General features: G+C 39.6%; 1 protein-coding gene across 4 annotated transcripts in view; it reads right to left on the bottom strand.

The window, feature by feature from the left end:
- The window catches only part of ATG4C (autophagy related 4C cysteine peptidase), a 36,163-nt gene extending 18,956 nt beyond the window's left edge, over positions 1-17,207 (bottom strand). The window contains exons 1-3 of one of the 4 annotated variants that reach the window (XM_063427862.1): positions 17,116-17,207; positions 6,551-6,628; positions 5,606-5,648 (exon numbers count right to left, since the gene is read on the bottom strand). The gene's annotated coding sequence lies outside the window, so the exon portion shown is untranslated. Of the gene's footprint in view, positions 1-5,605; positions 5,649-6,550; positions 6,702-17,115 lie in introns of those variants that run through there. The other 3 variants (XM_063427861.1, XM_063427863.1, XM_063427864.1) reach the window with 3 other exon arrangements.
- Between the last annotated feature and the right edge of the window lie 878 nt (positions 17,208-18,085).

Here is an 18,085-nt window from a genome sequence, read left to right as displayed (position 1 = left end):
GTCTAGCCTGTAATGTTTCACAAAGGTGTTGAAAGAAGACCAGGGAGCAGCTTTACATATCTCTTCCGGAGATGCACATGCTTCTTCGGCCCAAGACGTAGCGCCATGGCTCTAGTGGAATGTGCTTTCAAGGAAGCAGGTATAGGAAGGTTCGATGAAGAATAAGCCAACTTTATAACCTCTACCAGCCATCTTGCCAAAGTGGCTTTGGATGCCCCATGACCTTTGAATTTGCCAAAAAAATTATGAAAAAATGATCCGTCTTCCTATATGCAGAGGAGCATTCTAAGTAGATTTTAAGCGACCTCCCTACATCCAGTAGGTTCCAATCAAACTCCCAATCAGGCTTAGCCGGACCAATGAAGGAAGGCAGACAAATAGGTTGGTTGATAACTTTGGAGGAGATGACTTTCAGAAGAAAGGAAGGTTTAGGGAACATAACCACTTTATCCGGAAACTGGATTTTAATAGGAGGCTTTAAAAGCCTAACTGTTTTAAAAAACCTCCTAATGAGAGGATAAGAAGCCCAATTTTTCACCAAAAAATGACTTAAAGCAGAAACTTGGACCTTGAGGGTAGAAAGACTACCCTTATGATGCAGAATCAGCCTTGCAGCAGCCAAGCTGTCAATTTGAACATCTTCAACACTCCCACTGGGACCTCCGCGTTTTCCAGGAGATCCGGCGTAACCGGAAGAGTCCAGTACTCTAAAGTCATATTCTTCAAAACCGAGAACCAGCTGCGATTTGGCCAGCACGGCAGTATGGCCAGGAGACGTGTCTGATCTGATGCCACTTTTTGCAGAATTCTCGGGATTAAGCTTACCGGGGGAAAGATGTACGCAAGGGGAAATTCCCACCGGATTGAAAGACCATCTATTACTAGAGGCCTGTCCACCTTGAAGAGGGAGGCAAACAAACTCACTTTTGCATTGGATCTTTTTGCCATAAGTTCTATAACTGGAAGACCGAATCTCTCCACCAGCTGAGCAAAAACTACTTGATTGAGAGACCACTCGTTCTGGGACCATTTTGATCTGCTCAAATCGCCTGCAACCACGTTGTCTACACCACGAATGTGAACTGCTGAAATGTCGTCCAGATGGTACTGAGCCCAAGACATGATTCGTGAGCAAAGGAGATACAATTTCTTTTACTTTTGTACCGCCTTGTTTGTCCAGGTAGGACACAGTAGTCTGATTGTCCAACTGGATCTTTACAGCTTTCCCCAAAATGAAAACTTTGAACTGTTGAAGGGCGTAGAAGACTGCTAGCATTTCTCTGAAATTTGAAGATTCCTTTGTTTCTTCTTTTGACCAAACACCCTGTCTTAAGTGATATCCTAGGTGAGCTCCCCAACCTGTGTTTGAGGAGTCTGTCGAAATTACTACCCAAGATTTTAGACGAAAGGACCAGCCTTTTGTAAGGAATTTTTCCTCCAGCCACCAAGAGATTCTCTCTTTTGTATGATCTGATATACACATGATTGCATCTAAGTCTTCTTCCTTTTTTGACCACTGCGCAAGGATTTCCCATTGTAAGGGCCTTGATTCCACTCTGGCCCATTTTACTGCTGGAATCGTAGAGGTCAGATGACCCAAAACCTGCATGGCTTTTTTATCTTTTTCTTCTTCTTGCTTGAAAGATGAATTGACAGCGTGTCTGACGATCAAAAACCCTAAAAACAGGATGGACTTTGAAGGGGTAAGGTGTGACTTTTCTAGATTAATAATCCAACCATGTTCTTCCAGGACTTTTAGCGTGTAGGTCACATCTGATTTCAGCGTGGTTCTTGAATCTGCTTTTAAAATGACTGGAGATAAAGGCACTTTTTTCTGGGTTCTTCCATTCCCTGGAAATTAAATCCAGCATATTTTGTTGAATTGTAAGAGCTTTACTCCTGGTTTTATCTACCGTCTCATCAGAAAGGACCATAGACACCTCTTTAATAAACTTCCTCAGCTCGTCACGAGGAAACCCCACCTCGTTATCAGAAGAGTCGCTAGAGGATTCTGAATCCGAAAAGGAACATTCCCCTGAAGAGAGGTCTGAGCCTGATGGTGTCCTCTTCCTTTTAGCCCTCTGCTTAGTAGCTTTAACTAGAGAAGTGTGAGCGGTTTCTTTAAAAGACTCAAAGGTCTGGGCTAGAGTCTCCTGAAACCAAGACAAAAAAAGACTTCATTTCTTGTTGCTTGGATTTTTCTAGCGATAATGAGGAGCAAATATTACAGATTTTCCTCTTAAACCCATCTGGCAAAGGAGTGGAGCATTCACTACAACAGAGATGCTTAGACTTGGAACTAGCTTTTTTTTTAAGCAGGAGTAGGAACCTTGTCTTTATCCATATTGTCAGTAGAAACAGGGCTATACATATCTGTAATACACAAAATTTAAACAATATTTGTATTCGAAAAATAATGTAAATACCTAGAGAGTTTTAAAGAATATAAACCAGCAGGATCCTACCTCTAAAACCTCTGACCCGTGTGTGGGGGCTGGTGACACGGGAGATCTTCACTGCCTAGCATCCATGCTGACAGAAAGATCTGCACAGCACATATAGGCAGATCGTTTCAAATCTGGCGCCATTTCCGGGGAGTTCAGCCCGCGCATGCGCGATAGCGTGGTCGGAACTCTGGTGGAATGCAAAACCACCCGGGCGTGCGTTCCACCGCTGTGCGCATGCTCCTCCGACGGACAGGGATTCACTGCCCTAATGAACCGCCTCCTTGCGTAGCCGGTGACCTCACACGGCATAAAAGCAGGCTTTCATACCTGCCTCCGTAACTGCAGTATGTACCATGGCCACTCAGCGCTCCACCCGGGAGGCTATCAGGCGAATCCCCCTGGCAGCAACCCATGTGCCTCACCAATCTCTCCAACTTCCAGATGCCGTCCGTTCCTGTTGGACCAAGAAAGAGAACTGAGGTCCTAAGGCTGCAGGGTCTCTTATACCTGGTAAGGGGAGGAACTTTTTATGTTAATTATTTCTTTCAGATGCTTGCCCTAAGGGAAGGGTACATCCCTATTGTACTGCCACCATATGCCATGAAAATACAGATTTCAATGGTTTTTAAATGGTGTACTGCGCAGTTGACCATCTCACAGAGTGCATTAAAAACCATAATGCACAGTGTGACTGACACTATGCATTATGTGGGCCCTTTATCATAGTGCAATGCTAAATCACGCGTGTTTTAACCTGTCTAAGATTAGTGCTAGCAGCTGTCGCTATCTCGGGAGAGTGGTTCTGGTGTGATGGACAGTGCAATTCTGTCTCAGTTCACTGGATTATGATTATAAGCAGGGACCCTGAATTAAAGAGAACAGCCCCAATGATAGGCTGACATACACAAAAACGGTGCACCTAAGCACATAGCACCATGACTGTACAATGAGCTGCAGTGGTTATGGTGCTTACTGTGGCCATTTTAACACTCCTGTCAAAAGTGGCCTCACCTTCCTCCATCAGAGAGCATTTAAATTTTGTTATTAACTCAACATTATGCACACAGGAATTCAAATTATCCCTGTCAATTACAGAAAACATTTCTTTAAAAGTGTGCATAGTCATCAACTTCAAGAGAGCCGTTCTCTTTAATGGGTGCTGCATCTTAATCATTGTAGATTATAAGCCTGTTTGAGCAGAGCCCTTTGCACCCATTTAAGTCAACATTGTGTTATCCATCAGTTACTTGCAGTTATATTGCTGTAATGCACTGCAGAATATATTGGTACTACATTAATACTAATAATCATAGCGTGTATATAAAATAAAATGAGTTTTTTTTAACATATATTAGACTTTTACCATTATCATACTCTTACACTTACTGCTGTTCTGTGGTTTGTATTTTTTAACATCTTTTTATGTTTATTTTGAGCTTTCTTCTGGTACAGAGTTCATCAACATTCTTTACATCATCTGTTTGTCAAGGTGATGACGGATCCTCCATTCAATTACTTTGTTTCCTGAACTCATTATGTGCATATATGATAAAAGGTAGTATAGACAGACATAGAATGTGACGGCATATAAGAACCATTCGGCCCATCTAGTCTGCCCAATTTTTTTTAAATACTTTCATTAGTCCCTGGCCTTATCTTATAGTTAGGATAGCCTTATGTCTATCCCACGCATGCTTAAACTCCTTCACTGTGTTAACCTCTACCACTTACATAGAAACATAGAAACATAGAATGTGACGGCAGATAAGAACCATTCGGCCCATCTAGTCTGCCCAGTTTTCTAAATACTTTCATTAGTCCCTGGCCTTATCTTATAGTTAGGATAGCCTTATGCCTATCCCACGCATGCTTAAACTCCTTTACTGTGTTAACCTCTACCACTTCAGCTGGAAGGCTATTCCATGCATCCACTACCCTCTCAGTAAAGTAATACTTCCTGATATTTTTAAACCTTTGTCCCTCTAATTTAAGACCTCTTTTTGTGGTAGTTTGTGGTCCTCTTGTTGTGGTAGTTTTTCTTCTTTTAAATATAGTCTCCTTTACTGTGTTGATTCCCTTTATGTATTTAAATGTTTCTATCATATCCCCTCTGTCTCGTCTTTCCTCGAAGCTATACATGTTAAGTTCCTTTAACCTTCCTGGTAAGTTTTATCCTGCAATCCATGAACCAGTTTAGTAGCCCTTCTTTGAACTCTCTCTAAGGTATCAATATCCTTCTGAAGATACGGTCTCCAGTACTGCGTACAATACTCCAAGTGAGGTCTCACCAGTGTTCTGTACAATGGCATGAGCACTTCCCTCTTTCTACTGCTAATACCTCTCCCTATACAACCAAGCATTCTGCTAGCATTTCCTGCTGCTCTATTACATTGTCTGCCTACCTTTAAGTCATCAGAAATAATCACCCCTAAATCCCTTTCCTCAGATGTGGAGGTTAGGACTCTATCAAATATTCTGTACTCTGCCTTTGGGTTCTTACGTCCAAGATGCATTATCTTGCACTTATCCACATTAAATAGTATCTAGCTAGGTCCTGTTCGCTCAGTCAAATCATGGTGCCTGCTATCCCCTATGGTGGATGGCGGGCCTGCCATGGGTCCCTTTGCATTTCCTCTGTCTGTGCAGTAGAAGCACACCTCTTTTCCCATCAGTAATACCTAATGTGTGATTGTGAATCACAGAGCTCCTCAGCCACGAAATCGAAATGCACATTCTGACACTATGCATTGCAGCATCACAGAGCTCCACTGCTATCTTTATGAGCAGGACAAAACACTGGACATAAACACTTCCTGCATCATGACCACTCGTGAAAACAGAAGTGGTCATGATGCTTAGATTTCAGTTTTGGAAAACGTGTGAACTTAATACAGGTTATTTGAGGAATTCGGATTCTCTCTACTCTCTGGATTTTCAAGAACGGGCAACAGCTACAATAAGATTAAAAAAGAAATGTTTACAATCAATATTTAATTTAAAAAACAAATATGGATATATTAGAAAAAAAAATATTACTTATGCGTGCAAACATACACATACATGAAAAAAAAAGAATAAACAGTAAGTATGTCAATGATCGGAGAGAATCAGAAAAGATTAACATGTCCTTACAGGAGTATTTAAAAAAGGCAACCTACCGATTACAGCGGGTTTGCGGATTTTCTGTTCGGCACCAAAAGCCTAAAAAAAATGAAAAATATGAAAGTTATTTTAACCAATCAGCATTATCAGATAAAATATACAAATATAAGCAATTTTAAAAAAAGAAAAAACAAAACATTTGATGAGTAAAGGCAACAGGTGACGCTCCTTGGGGGTGCTGGGCTTAGTTCAATGGCTGAGGGAGATCAGCTGATACTAATTGCCAATGCGCGAGCCAAGCTCTGCAGGTTTAGCTCAGGAGAGTAATAAATGCTCCAGAGTAGAGATTCGGGATCTCAGTGAGCAGTAGTGGATGCAGGGAGCGGTGTCCAGCATACCTCATGTAAGAAGTCACGGTTCTAAAAGCTTTGTGACGTATTAAAATAGGGGGGGAGGCCACCTGAAAAATGCAGACACCATAACCACTATAGAACGCAGTAGTGACATTAGAGTGTTCAGAGCTTTCCCAGTAAGGTACTTGTAGCGCACATTTATTTTACATGACAGGCTGAAAACAGGCTACATCTGTACTAAAGGCAACACCAGAATTGCCATATGTATGTTGGGATTACATTAACAGTGCGCTCATCAGGAAATTCTATGTCTGAGGCATCACAGAAAGTAAAGTGCAGCAAAAGACATACAATTTATTTTTAATGTTTTAATACTGTGCTAATCATTACATCCTAAAAAAAAACTGGGGTGATTTATGTGGAGTTGTCACTCTGATGGTGAGAATATAAAAATAATTATAAAAAAGTGCTATGATCACTAGTTACTTGACATTTGCAAAAAATGATATAGAAAATAAGGTAAATAAATTGCAAGACAAATGACTGTTTAGTGATAAAACCAAAATCTGCAAATGTCTTAAAACAAATGTATAAAAATCAATTGTTGAAAAATGGAAATAAAATTAGTAAAAGATAGATTATACTTACAAAAGTGATGAGGCGATTCCTCTTCAAGTGGCCTCCTCTTCCGCTCTACTTCAGCACTTTGACATCTGGGGGTCTTCTCTGGGGTCATATAGTTTAAATTGAGAGATATTATCAGATCTCACAGGTTAAAGGTTCATAGCATATCCGTACATTGTACTCCTGTACACTGAGCTCTGAGCCCAGGAGGGAGGGAGGAACTCTGGGTTGTGGACAAGGGGGGGGGGGACAAACTTCCATTTAGTTGGATTGGATGCACAGGAACCGTGCGCACACAGTCCTACTCCTCACAGCACTGCCTGCAAGTGATGAAGCTCATTACGTCCATCCCTGGAATGCAGTGTGTGCCGACAGACTTTTTTTTGTACACAGAAATCACATTAGTCAATCCGGAACAGAGCTTGGAGCTGACAGTGTCACATGTGCTGGAGGTGTAACTACACTCAACACAAAATCACCAATATCTCTAAACAGGCAGCATCTCAAGCTGACAAGCTGCACATAAGGAATGCTTGCACCATGACCACTTCAAAAAGCAAGAGTGGTTATGGTGGTTGGAGTTACTTTTGATATCACAGCTAAACTGTATTAAATGAAACCTGATCAATAGTTACTGGTAAATGTTTAGAACATATCTTGCTTTAAAGGGGGACCGTCTCTGTCAAGGATGTTTAATATAAGGTTTATCAATCCCAATATGTAACAAATACAATTTAATGTAGAAATGCACAGATCTTTATACTGTAGATGGGTGCCGCCATCTTCGCTCCCTGTCATTATAAACTCTGCACCAGGCAGTCAGCATGGAGAGCTTAGAGAAAAAGCAGAAATTAATCAGTTTCTATCCATTCTTAACACAGGTCATAAGTGACTTTCAATGTTTTACTCAATGGTGTGATTTGCAGAAATCACCGTTTCCCTTCAAAGCAAAAGGCAAACCGCAATCTAAGAAAATCTCAAAAAAACAAAACAAAAAAAAACAGTGAATCTCATTTGGCTTTAGAAAACAGGAAACACAGCACAGTTTCTGATCACTCAAGTATTCCCTAAAGACATGTACCACAAACTATTCAAACTCTCACACAGCTATCACCATACACAGGAGATCTGACTAAGCCAGGGCTTTTTTGTGCCAACGTGTTAGTAAATTAAGCAAGAAACATTCAGCTGGGGATTTTGTGTATCTAATAAATAAAGGAGATAAAATAACTTTCTTCTAACATGAGACCTCCGCTACAGTGATGAACATTCCCAGTATATATACCCGTGATAAGCCTCTACACATCTTAGGAGGTACTGAACATCCTTCCCCAAATTCTTTTCCTAAATGCAGCTCGTAGATGAAATAATGAGGGTTCAACTAAATTGGAGGGGGGATAATGTGCAGGTAACTTTTTTTTGTTTTGTTCTATGTATTTGGGCTGATAAATACTATATTCAGTGCCCAAGAGTAGTGTGAGTTTGAGTGCTGGGCTTAATCCCATGTGTTAGAATTTTGAGGGGTGCCGATTAAAACCCCAGGCCAAAATAGTGGGTGAAAAAAAAAAAAAAGTCAAAAATACACAATTCCAAGATAAAGTTGTGAGTTAGAAAGTAAGAAAACACAAATACAACTATAGGTTCTCATAAAACCTTCTTGGATGGATTCATGGTATATGTATTGCTCTCATAGGTTTCTATAGACCGCCCTACTTAAAAAAATAAAAAAAAAATGTAAAAAAAATTAAATTCTAAGAATTTAATATTTATTGCATATTTTTGGAGGGGGTATGAAACTAGCTTACATTAAAATAAACTCTACAGGCACCCAGAAAACAATCTCAATGAAGTGGTCTCTGTACCATGCCAGTCTTTAATTCTACAAGCGGTGCATGACTTGGACAAAAATGAGTCCCACGGATTTTAAAAGTAGAGCAGTCCAACAGGATGGGCCACGTTGTGCCATCATTGGTAAGCACTCACCCCAAAGTGGGCAAGTCAGGTCAATGCCCCTTCAAGGAAGCCCATTTGCAGAGCTCTTCTGAAGAGTTCTCAAATGGGCAAAAATACCCTGTGTTTAACGCAGTGCAAGCTAGTCTAATGATACACTTCTGTGTTTGCTGCCAACTTGTCTACGGTATCCCCATAATTGTGTGAGACTGCATGTGGTGTCTGTGGGGTCGGCTACCTGTGGTGCTATGTTCATGTGGGCTTGTGTGTGGATGTGGCAATTTGCAGTCCAGTGTGTATCTGGATAGGACAGTACTGTATGCGGGTGGTGTAGAGAATGTGGTTGTAGTGTAGTTGTGGATAGGGATTAGTGTGTGCAGAGGGTATAGGGACTGTAGAGTGTTTGTGTGTTGAAGGACTCTAATGTGTAGGAGGATACCGCTATTCCTTAGGTGGGGATGATAGGGTCGGCACTGTGTGAGAGAATACCGGCTGAAATATTGGGGGCTAGGGACTGTATTGAAGCAGGGATGAGGGCTGTAATGTGTGAGGGAAAGAGATTGCACTGTGTCTGGGGGAGATAGGGGCTGTGAGGGAGGACTCAGGGAAATTTGCCAGGATGTCGCCAAATAAGCCAAACTGAAAACAGAACTGACTTGGATAATTTTTCCAATAATCACAATAATAAACTTGGCTGATTTTGAAATACACACTATGAATTGCCTTAGAATGCAAGCTTCATTGAGCAGGGATCTCAGCGCCTCGTGTTCCTGTAAATCCAACTTGTCTTGTTGTAACTACTGTTAGTTCACTTACTGCTGCAGGATTTGTTAGCGCTTTATAATTAAAAAATTCACTTTAAATTACCAGCATTTCTTACTTTAGTAAATAAACCCTTTTGCTCCAAATATAACGCTGTTGATGAGGTTATGTTTAGGTTCCTGGAGCTATATTTCAGGTGCTACTGCAATTCTCAGTTCTAGATCTCAAATACGTCCAAGTTAAGGTGAGGACGCGGCACACACAACTTGGATTAAACTTTACTCCAAAAAGAGTAAGCTAAGTACTGATCCATGACTCACTGCCATCATCACTAAACAGAGACTGGACTAAGTGTACATGGACAGCAGTCACAGTATGGCTGTGATCAAGACTAACAGTTACTTAATAAAGTGAAAATTCTAAGTGAATATCAAACACAAGGCCACAGTAATCAAACTGAAAGCACAGCGGATTTAGAGAATATTTCCAGTTTGGCTAGTTTGTCCTTCAGTTTGAAATTAACACTTTAGTAAACAGCCCTGTGAGACTGACTTTCTTCAAGAAACCCGTAACACCATTTATATTTCACAGTTTGTTTATTTTATACATTATATACTGTATGTGCATAGTATAATCCTGGCGTAACATTATATGTATGAAGGATTGGAGCAGAGCGTGCCATAATCCATAGCTGTGTGCTATGTATGTATCAAGGATTACAGCTGTGTGCTATGTATGTATGATTGCAGCTGTGTGCTATGTATGTATGATTGCAGCTGTGTGCTATGTATGATTGCAGCTGTGTGCTATGTATGATTGCAGCTGTGTGCTATGTATGATTGCAGCTGTGTGCTATGCATGATTGCAGCTGTGTGCTATGTATGATTGCAGCTGTGTGCTATGCATGATTGCAGCTGTGTGCTATGTATGTATGATTGCAGCTGTGTGCTATGTATGATTGCAGCTGTGTGCTATGCATGATTGCAGCTGTGTGCTATGTATGTATGATTGCAGCTGTGTGCTATGTATGTATGATTGCAGCTGTGTGCTATGTATGTATGATTGCAGCTGTGTGCTATGTATGATTGCAGCTGTGTGCTATGTATGATTGCAGCTGTGTGCTATGTATGATTGCAGCTGTGTGCTATGTATGATTGCAGCTGTGTGCTATGTATGATTGCAGCTGTGTGCTATGCATGATTGCAGCTGTGTGCTATGTATGTATGATTGCAGCTGTGTGCTATGTATGATTGCAGCTGTGTGCTATGCATGATTGCAGCTGTGTGCTATGTATGTATGATTGCAGCTGTGTGCTATGTATGTATGATTGCAGCTGTGTGCTATGTATGTATGATTGCAGCTGTGTGCTATGTATGTATGATTGCAGCTGTGTGCTATGTATGATTGCAGCTGTGTGCTATGTATGATTGCAGCTGTGTGCTATGCATGATTGCAGCTGTGTGCTATGTATGCATGATTGCAGCTGTGTGCTATGTATGCATGATTGCAGCTGTGTGCTATGTATGCATGATTGCAGCTGTGTGCTATGTATGCATGATTGCAGCTGTGTGCTATGTATGATTGCAGCTGTGTGCTATGTATGATTACAGCTGTGTGCTATGTATGATTACAGCTGTGTGCTATGTATGATTACAGCTGTGTGCTATGTATGATTACAGCTGTGTGCTATGTATGATTACAGCTGTGTGCTATGTATGATTACAGCTGTGTGCTATGTATGTATGATTACAGCTGTGTGCTATGTATGTATGATTACAGCTGTGTGCTATGTATGTATGATTACAGCTGTGTGCTATGTATGTATGATTACAGCTGTGTGCTATGTATGATTACAGCTGTGTGCTATGTATGATTACAGCTGTGTGCTATGTATGATTACAGCTGTGTGCTATGTATGATTACAGCTGTGTGCTATGTATGATTACAGCTGTGTGCTATGTATGATTACAGCTGTGTGCTATGTATGATTACAGCTGTGTGCTATGCATGATTACAGCTGTGTGCTATGCATGATTACAGCTGTGTGCTATGTATGATTACAGCTGTGTGCTATGTATGATTATAGCTGTGTGCTATGTATGATTACAGCTGTGTGCTATGCATGATTACAGCTGTGTGCTATGCATGATTACAGCTGTGTGCTATGTATGATTACGGCTGCGTGCTATGTATGATTATGGCTGCGTGCTATGTATGATTATGGCTGCGTGCTATGTATGATTATAGCTGCGTGCTATGTATGATTATGGCTGTGTGCTATGTATGATTATGGCTGTGTGCTATGTATGATTATGGCTGTGTGCTATGTATGATTACAGCTGTGTGCTATGTATGATTACAGCTGTGTGCTATGTATCAAGGATTACAGCTGTGTGCTATGTATGATTATAGCTGTGTGCTATGTATGATTACAGCTGTGTGCTATGTATGATTATGGCTGTGTGCTATGTATGATTATAGCTGTGTGCTATGTATGATTATAGCTGTGTGCTATGTATGATTATTGCTGTGTGCTATGTATGATTATTGCTGTGTGCTATGTATGATTACAGCTGTGTGCTATGTATGTATGATTACAGCTGTGTGCTATGTATGATTACAGCTGTGTGCTATGTATGTATGATTACAGCTGTGTGCTATGTATGATTACAGCTGTGTGCTATGTATGATTACAGCTGTGTGCTATGTATGATTACAGCTGTGTGCTATGTATGATTATAGCTGTGTGCTATGTATGATTATAGCTGTGTGCTATGTATGATTACAGCTGTGTGCTATGCATGATTACAGCTGTGTGCTATGTATGATTACAGCTGTGTGCTATGTATGATTACAGCTGTGTGCTATGTATGATTACAGCTGTGTGCTATGTATGTATGATTACAGCTGTGTGCTATGTATGTATGATTACAGCTGTGTGCTATGTATGATTACAGCTGTGTGCTATGTATGATTACAGCTGTGTGCTATGTATGATTACAGCTGTGTGCTATGTATGATTACAGCTGTGTGCTATGCATGATTACAGCTGTGTGCTATGTATGATTACAGCTGTGTGCTATGTATGATTATAGCTGTGTGCTATGTATGATTACAGCTGTGTGCTATGCATGATTACAGCTGTGTGCTATGTATGATTATGGCTGTGTGCTATGTATGATTATGGCTGTGTGCTATGTATGATTATGGCTGCGTGCTATGTATGATTATGGCTGCGTGCTATGTATGATTATAGCTGTGTGCTATGTATGATTATGGCTGTGTGCTATGTATGATTATGGCTGTGTGCTATGTATGATTACAGCTGTGTGCTATGTATCAAGGATTACAGCTGTGTGCTATGTATCAAGGATTACAGCTGTGTGCTATGTATGATTACAGCTGTGTGCTATGTATGATTACAGCTGTGTGCTATGTATCAAGGATTACAGCTGTGTGCTATGTATCAAGGATTATAGCTGTGTGCTATGTATGATTATGGCTGTGTGCTATGTATGATTACAGCTGTGTGCTATGTATGATTACAGCTGTGTGCTATGTATGATTATAGCTGTGTGCTATGTATGATTATGGCTGTGTGCTATGTATGATTATGGCTGTGTGCTATGTATGATTATGGCTGTGTGCTATGTATGATTATAGCTGTGTGCTATGTATGATTATGGCTGCGTGCTATGTATGATTATGGCTGCGTGCTATGTATGATTATGGCTGTGTGCTATGTATGATTATAGCTGCGTGCTATGTATGATTATAGCTGTGTGCTATGTATGATTATAGCTGTGTGCTATGTATGATTATAGCTGTGTGCTATGTATGATTATGGCTGTGTGCTATGTATGATTATGGCTGTGTGCTATGTATGATTATGGCTGTGTGCTATGTATGATTATGGCTGTGTGCTATGTATGATTATGGCTGTGTGCTATGTATGATTATGGCTGTGTGCTATGTATGATTATGGCTGTGTGCTATGTATGATTATGGCTGTGTGCTATGTATGATTATGGCTGTGTGCTATGTATGATTATGGCTGTGTGCTATGTATGATTATGGCTGTGTGCTATGTATGATTATAGCTGTGTGCTATGTATGATTATAGCTGTGTGCTATGTATCAAGGATTATAGCTGTGTGCTATGTATCAAGGATTATAGCTGTGTGCTATGTATGATTATAGCTGTGTGCTATGTATGATTATGGCTGTGTGCTATGTATGATTATGGCTGTGTGCTATGTATGATTATAGCTGTGTGCTATGTATGATTATGGCTGTGTGCTATGTATGATTATAGCTGTGTGCTATGTATGATTATAGCTGTGTGCTATGTATGATTATAGCTGTGTGCTATGTATGATTATGGCTGTGTGCTATGTATGATTATAGCTGTGTGCTATGTATGATTATAGCTGTGTGCTATGTATGATTATAGCTGTGTGCTATGTATGATTATAGCTGTGTGCTATGTATGATTATAGCTGTGTGCTATGTATGATTATGGCTGTGTGCTATGTATGATTATGGCTGTGTGCTATGTATGATTATGGCTGTGTGCTATGTATGATTACAGCTGTGTGCTATGTATGATTATAGCTGTGTGCTATGTATGATTATAGCTGTGTGCTATGTATGATTATAGCTGTGTGCTATGTATGATTATAGCTGTGTGCTATATATGATTATAGCTGTGTGCTATGTATGTATGATTATAGCTGTGTGCTATGTATGATTATAGCTGTGTGCTATGTATGATTATGGCTGTGTGCTATGTATGATTATGGCTGTGTGCTATGTATGATTATGGCTGTGTGCTATGTATGATTATGGCTGTGTGCTATGTATGATTATGGCTGTGTGCTATGTATGATTATGGCTGTGTGCTATGTATGATTATGGCTGTGTGCTATGTATGATTATGGCTGCGTGCTATGTATGATTATGGCTGTGTGCTATGTATGATTATAGCTGTGTGCTATGTATGATTATAGCTGTGTGCTATGTATGATTACAGCTGTGTGCTATGTATGATTATAGCTGTGTGCTATGTATGATTATAGCTGTGTGCTATGTATGATTATAGCTGTGTGCTATGTATGATTATAGCTGTGTGCTATGTATGATTATGGCTGTGTGCTATGTATGATTATGGCTGTGTGCTATGTATGATTATGGCTGTGTGCTATGTATGATTATGGCTGTGTGCTATGTATGATTATGGCTGCGTGCTATGTATGATTATGGCTGTGTGCTATGTATGATTATAGCTGTGTGCTATGTATGATTATAGCTGTGTGCTATGTATGATTACAGCTGTGTGCTATGTATGATTATAGCTGTGTGCTATGTATGATTATGGCTGTGTGCTATGTATGATTATGGCTGTGTGCTATGTATGATTATAGCTGTGTGCTATGTATGATTACAGCTGTGTGCTATGTATGATTATAGCTGTGTGCTATGTATGATTATAGCTGTGTGCTATGTATCAAGGATTATAGCTGTGTGCTATGTATGATTATAGCTGTGTGCTATGTATGATTATGGCTGTGTGCTATGTATGATTATGGCTGTGTGCTATGTATGATTATAGCTGTGTGCTATGTATGATTATGGCTGTGTGCTATGTATGATTATGGCTGTGTGCTATGTATGATTATAGCTGTGTGCTATGTATGATTATAGCTGTGTGCTATGTATGATTATAGCTGTGTGCTATGTATGATTATAGCTGTGTGCTATGTATGATTATAGCTGTGTGCTATGTATGATTATAGCTGTGTGCTATGTATGATTATAGCTGTGTGCTATGTATGATTATGGCTGTGTGCTATGTATGATTATGGCTGTGTGCTATGTATGATTATGGCTGTGTGCTATGTATGATTACAGCTGTGTGCTATGTATGATTATAGCTGTGTGCTATGTATGATTATAGCTGTGTGCTATGTATGATTATAGCTGTGTGCTATGTATGATTATAGCTGTGTGCTATATATGATTATAGCTGTGTGCTATGTATGAAGGGTTATAGCTGTGTGCTATGTATGATTATGGCTGTGTGCTATGTATGATTATGGCTGTGTGCTATGTATGATTATGGCTGTGTGCTATGTATGATTATGGCTGTGTGCTATGTATGATTATGGCTGTGTGCTATGTATGATTATAGCTGTGTGCTATGTATGATTATAGCTGTGTGCTATGTATGATTATGGCTGTGTGCTATGTATGATTATGGCTGTGTGCTATGTATGATTATGGCTGTGTGCTATGTATGATTATGGCTGTGTGCTATGTATGATTATAGCTGTGTGCTATGTATGATTATGGCTGTGTGCTATGTATGATTATGGCTGTGTGCTATGTATGATTATAGCTGTGTGCTATGTATGATTATAGCTGTGTGCTATGTATGATTATGGCTGTGTGCTATGTATGATTATGGCTGTGTGCTATGTATGATTACAGCTGTGTGCTATGTATGATTATGGCTGTGTGCTATGTATGATTATGGCTGCGTGCTATGTATGATTATGGCTGCGTGCTATGTATGATTATGGCTGCGTGCTATGTATGATTATGGCTGCGTGCTATGTATGATTATGGCTGTGTGCTATGTATGATTATAGCTGTGTGCTATGTATGATTATAGCTGTGTGCTATGTATGATTACAGCTGTGTGCTATGTATGATTATAGCTGTGTGCTATGTATGATTATGGCTGTGTGCTATGTATGATTATGGCTGTGTGCTATGTATGATTATGGCTGTGTGCTATGTATGATTATAGCTGTGTGCTATGTATGATTACAGCTGTGTGCTATGTATGATTATAGCTGTGTGCTATGTATGATTATGGCTGCGTGCTATGTATGATTATGGCTGCGTGCTATGTATGATTACAGCTGTGTGCTATGTATGATTATGGCTGTGTGCTATGTATGATTATGGCTGTGTGCTATGTATGATTATGGCTGTGTGCTATGTATGATTACAGCTGTGTGCTATGTATGATTATAGCTGTGTGCTATGTATGATTATGGCTGTGTGCTATGTATGATTATGGCTGTGTGCTATGTATGATTATAGCTGTGTGCTATGTATGATTATGGCTGTGTGCTATGTATGATTATGGCTGCGTGCTATGTATGATTATGGCTGTGTGCTATGTATGATTATGGCTGTGTGCTATGTATGATTATGGCTGTGTGCTATGTATGATTATGGCTGCGTGCTATGTATGATTATTGCTGCGTGCTATGTATGATTATTGCTGCGTGCTATGTATGATTACGGCTGTGTGCTATGTATGATTACAGCTGTGTGCTATGTATGATTACAGCTGTGTGCTATGTATGATTACAGCTGTGTGCTATGTATGATTACAGCTGTGTGCTATGTATGATTACAGCTGTGTGCTATGTATGATTACAGCTGTGTGCTATGTATGATTATGGCTGCGTGCTATGTATGATTATGGCTGTGTGCTATGTATGATTACAGCTGTGTGCTATGTATGATTACAGCTGTGTGCTATGTATGATTATAGCTGTGTGCTATGTATGATTACAGCTGTGTGCTATATATGATTATGGCTGTGTGCTATGTATGAAGGATTACAGCTGTGTGCTATGTATGAAGGGTTACAGCTGTGTGCTATGTATGAAGGGTTATAGCTGTGTGCTATGTATGAAGGGTTATAGCTGTGTGCTATGTATGAAGTGCTGGGTGTATATATTATTCAGTATAGATATTGCTTTGCCCAGCTCTGGGTGGGTTCATGTTAACTCTTTCTTTGCTGGTTGCAGTTTGTTTATCACCTGGTTACCCAGAGCCCCGTGCGAGCTGTCACTCACCATGGACACCCCGGGAAATGACACTCCTCTCCCGGAGTTTCTCAGGACTCACCGGATATTATCAGACAGGAATGACAACAGCAATGGTGGCACTTCCGGGGGCTGGGGGAGGGGGCGCTACCTGGCCAGCGCTTTTTCTATGCTTGGTTGGGCTGCGTTAATACAAAGCTGCCACTAGAGGGCAATGTGGATCATGATATGTGTGTATCCATGGTTACAGGAGTCAACCTTACAAACAGCTGATAATCACACTGCTTAGTATTATATAATAAAAAAAATACACACTGCTCAGTGTTATATAATAACTAATACACACACTGCTTACTGTTATATAATGAATAATACACACTGCTTATTGATATATAAAGAATAATGCACACTGCTTAGTGTTATATAATAACTAATACACACTGCTTAGTGTTATATAATAACTAATACACACACTGCTTAGTGTTATATAATAACTAATACACACTGCTTACTGTTATATAATAACTAATACACACTGCTTATTGTTATATAATAACTAATACACACTGCTTACTGTTATATAATAAATAATACACACTGCTTACTGTTATATAATGAATAATACACACTGTTTACTGTTATATAATAAATAATACACACTGCTTATTGATATATAATGAATAATACACACTGCTTAGTGTTATATAATAACTAATACACACACTGCTTGGTTTTATATAATAAATAATACACTGCTTACTGTTATCTAATAAAAAAATACACTGTTTGGTGTTATATAATAACTAATACACACTGCTTGGTGTAATATAATAAATAATACACACACTGCTTATTGTTATATAATAACTAATACACACTGCTTACTGTTATATAATAAATAATACACACTGCTTATTGATATATAATGAATAATACACACTGCTTAGTGTTATATAATAACTAACACTCACTGCTTAGTGTTATATAATAACTAATAGAC

This window comes from Pelobates fuscus, chromosome 7 (genome assembly GCF_036172605.1).
Source record: "Pelobates fuscus isolate aPelFus1 chromosome 7, aPelFus1.pri, whole genome shotgun sequence".
NCBI classification, from domain to species: Eukaryota; Metazoa; Chordata; class Amphibia; order Anura; family Pelobatidae; genus Pelobates; species Pelobates fuscus.
This window is presented reverse-complemented; position numbering and strand designations above follow the sequence as displayed.